The following is a 3,710-nucleotide window of genomic DNA, read 5'->3' as shown; positions in this document are numbered from 1 at the left end:
CTGTGAATATTTTACAGAAACTTTGGATATCTTAGAGAGATTTTTGAATATAGACAGTCTGGGTATTTTGGAGAGGCTTTTGACTTTCAGAGAGACTTTGGGTGTTTTAAAGAAAGTGAAATTTTGACTATGTCATTTCATACAAAGACTTTCCACATTCTCCTCCAATGTCTAGCCTAGTGAGTAAATCCTGCCCACAAGTTATATTTATTTTGCCTTTGCATTCTCTCTCCCTCTCCCAACATGGCGGCCTCAGCAAAAAAAAAAAAAAAAAAAAAGAAGAAGAAGAAGAAGAAGAAGAAGAAGAAGAAGAAGAAGAAGAAGAAGAAGAAGAAGAAGAAGAAGAAGGGGAAGTCCATCTCCCTAACAGACTAACAGACTTTCTAGCTGAGGATGGGGGTACTGGTGGAGGAAGCACCTATGTCCCCAAACCAGTCAGCTGGGCTGATGAAACAGACGACCTGGAAGGAGATGTGTCAACAACTTGGCATAGTAACAATGACGATGTGTATAGAGCACCTCCAATTGACCGTTCCATCCTTCCCACTGCTCCACAGGCTGCTCGGGAACCCAATATCTACTGGAGCTGTCTTCCCAAATCACCACCCTACACTTCTTTCCTAGGGAACCTGCCCTATGATGTGACAGAAGACTCTACTAAGGAGTTCTTTAGAGGACTAAATATCAGTGCTGTATGCTTACCACGTGAACCCAGCAATCCAGACAGGTTAAAAGGCCTTGGCTATGCAGAATTTGAGGAACTGGATTCTCTGCTCAGTGCTCTGAGTCTCAATGAAGAGTCTCTAGGTAACCGGAGAATTCGACTGGACGTTGCTGATCAAGAACAGGATAAAGACGGGGATGATCGTTCTTTTGGTCGAGACAGACAGAAATCGGGATTCTGACAAAACAGACACAGACTGGAGGGCCCGTCCTGCTGCAGACAGCTTTGATGAATACCCACCTAGAAGAGGTGATGATAGCTTTGGAGACAAGTATCCATATCGTTACGATTCAGACCGGTATCGGGATGGATACCGGGACGGGTATCCGGACAGCCCTTGTCGAGATATGGATGGCTATGGGGGCCGGGATCTCTATGACGACCGAGGCAGCAGAGATTATGACCGAGGCTATGACTCCAGGATAGGCAGTGGCAGAAGAGCATTTGGCAGTGGGTACCGTAGGGATGATGACTACAGAGGAGGTAGAGATCGCTATGAATACCGATATGACAGAAGGGATGATCGGCCATGGAGCTCCAGGGATGATTACTCTCGGGACGATTATAGACGTGATGACAGAGGTCCCCCTCAAAGACCCAAACTGAATCTAAAGCCTTAGAGTACTCCTAAGGAAGATGATTCCTCTGCTAGCACCTCCCAGTCCAGCCGAGCAGCTTCTATATTTGGAGGGGCAAAACCTGTTGACACAGCTGCTAGAGAAAGAGAAGTAGAAGAGAGGCTACAGAAGGAGCAGGAGAAGTTGCGGCGGCAGCTGGATGAGCCAAAACTAGACCGCCGGCCGCGGGAGAGACACCCAAGTTGGCGAAGGGAAGAAACTCAGGAAAGGGACGGTCAAGGACAGGAAGTGAGTCATCGCAGACTGGGGCCTCAGCCACATCTGGCAGAAATACACGAAGGAGAGTGAGAAGTCTCTAGAAAATGTAACCCTCAATGAAGAAGAAGACTGTCACTCCAACCTCTAAACCTTCTAAACCCGATTAGCCTCTAAAGGTAATGCCAGCCCCTCCACCAAAGGAGAATGCGTGGGTGAAGCGAAGCTGTAACCCTCCTGCTCGATCTCAGAGCTCAGACACAGAGCAGCAGTCCCCTACAAGTGGTAGAGTTAAAGTAGCTCCAGCTCATTCCTCTGAGGACGGACCATCAAGGAAAGATGAAAATAAAGTAGATGGGGTGAGGGTCTTAAGAGGCCAAACTAGGAGCTCCAGTCGCGGTCCTGGAGACGGAGGGAGCAGAGACCACTGGAAGGAGTTGGATAGGAAAGAAGGCAAAAACGGTAAAGACTCGAGATCTGCACCTGAGCCAAAAAAACCTGAGGAGAGCCCGGCCTCTAAGTTCAGCTCTGCAAGCAGGTATGCTGCTCTCTCTGTGGACGGTGACGGTGAGACTGAGGGAGACGACCACACTGAGTAGACTTCCACACGCTGTGCTTTTTTCTAGTCTCCACCCCGGAACACTCAAGGGCAAATCAAACCTCTATCCAGACAAGAAAAAATAAAACTCACCATCTCCTGGAGACCTTTCTTAACTTTTATTTTTTTAAATGAAATGAAATTGTTTCGCATGCTGCTGCAGCCTTTAAAGTATTGAAGAACTGGAGAATCAATCACGATCGTAGCCCGAGAGATATGGCTACCGCTTTTGAATGGGGAAGTTGTAATGTGTTTTGAGGATACCAAGCGGCTACCTGTGTGGCTAGTGTCTGAGGCTCCATTCAGCAGGAATGTAGTGACAGTCTCAGTCGCATAAGTTAGGCAGTAGAGAAAGGCACAAGGAAGAGTGAGATTTCTACCTTTTAATTCGTACCCTGTGATGGCACCTATGAATTCCCCAAACATCATCTGAATAAATTTCCCATCCTTGGAAAGGTAAAATATACGTATATGTATATATATATATATATATTTCCCCACATCCCTGTGAGTATGTATATTCCAGTTCCCAAGCCAGTGCCTTGGCCTAATGTGCCATCCATGCCTTTAAAGGGCAGCCTATAGGCTTGCCAAAGCTTCCAAATCCACACACTGACCTAGTCCCATCATTTCCTTCTGTGCTGTAACCAACATCTAGGAGTACCCCCTGACCTGCTCAGCCCACATCAATCCAAATGGCCATTTGTGTAGCACCCACCATGCCACTCTATGCCCAGATTTCCTTATGTCCTTTGTCAGAGTCTAACTTCACGAGTACCCGAAACTCTTCTCCATACTCTACAAGGTTTACATCTGTACTATCAGCTACTGCTCCATAATCTACTGGCTTTAGCCGTTATCAAGTATGCTTGGGTCCAGAGAAGAAGAGAGTCACAATCCAACTCCAAAGCCAACTTTAAGATTTAATTGGACTAGGATTACAAAAAGACCACTCGCACAATATGTCTATATATAATAGCAGAAACAAACATCTGTGAATATTTATGAAATTTTATTCTTTTAGAAATTAAATATACCAATGTGTCATTTACCCCTCTTCTTGAGACATATTTTTCTAGGTAATTTGTCCTTTTGCTTCAGATGTCTCATTTCTCTAGTGCTCTTCAGTTTCCCTAACTTGATACATTTATTCTCCTGAAAAGACAGGAAAAAAACACCCCCAACCCTAAGTTTGGGATGATTCCCTTTTCACAAGGTATATCTGATCAAATGAAAAATTTAGATTAAACAACCATGCTGTTTGATGAACTATTATCACTTCTAACTAAGAGGTGGCTCTTGTTCCAATAGAATCTTTATCAATATTGGTGTCATCCATAATTTTTCTTCTCTGGTGGAAACAAAAGGAAAACCCCTTCCCAATGTAAAACAAGTTTTGATTTCTACTCTTAGATCAATACACCTTTAAAGTATGACTGATTTAATTTGTAGTTTTTTTCCTACTCTCAAATGCCTTTTCACAGATATCATTCCTTTATCATTAGCATTTAGCAAATTAAAGTTAATAAAGTATTGTACAATTTATTTATGGGGG

General features: G+C 44.2%; 1 pseudogene; it reads left to right on the top strand.

The window, feature by feature from the left end:
* The first annotated feature begins 243 nt into the window (after positions 1–243).
* LOC126489582 (eukaryotic translation initiation factor 4B-like) lies at positions 244–2,227 on the top strand (annotated as a pseudogene).
* Positions 2,228–3,710: the final 1,483 nt, after the last annotated feature.

The sequence above is a fragment of the Alexandromys fortis genome, unplaced genomic scaffold, assembly GCF_014885135.2.
Source record: "Alexandromys fortis isolate MF-2015 unplaced genomic scaffold, M_Fortis_MF-2015_v1.1 scaffold_166, whole genome shotgun sequence".
NCBI lineage: Eukaryota > Metazoa > Chordata > Mammalia > Rodentia > Cricetidae > Alexandromys > Alexandromys fortis.
Note: the sequence above shows the minus strand (reverse complement) of the source record. Positions and strands in the feature narration are given on the sequence as shown.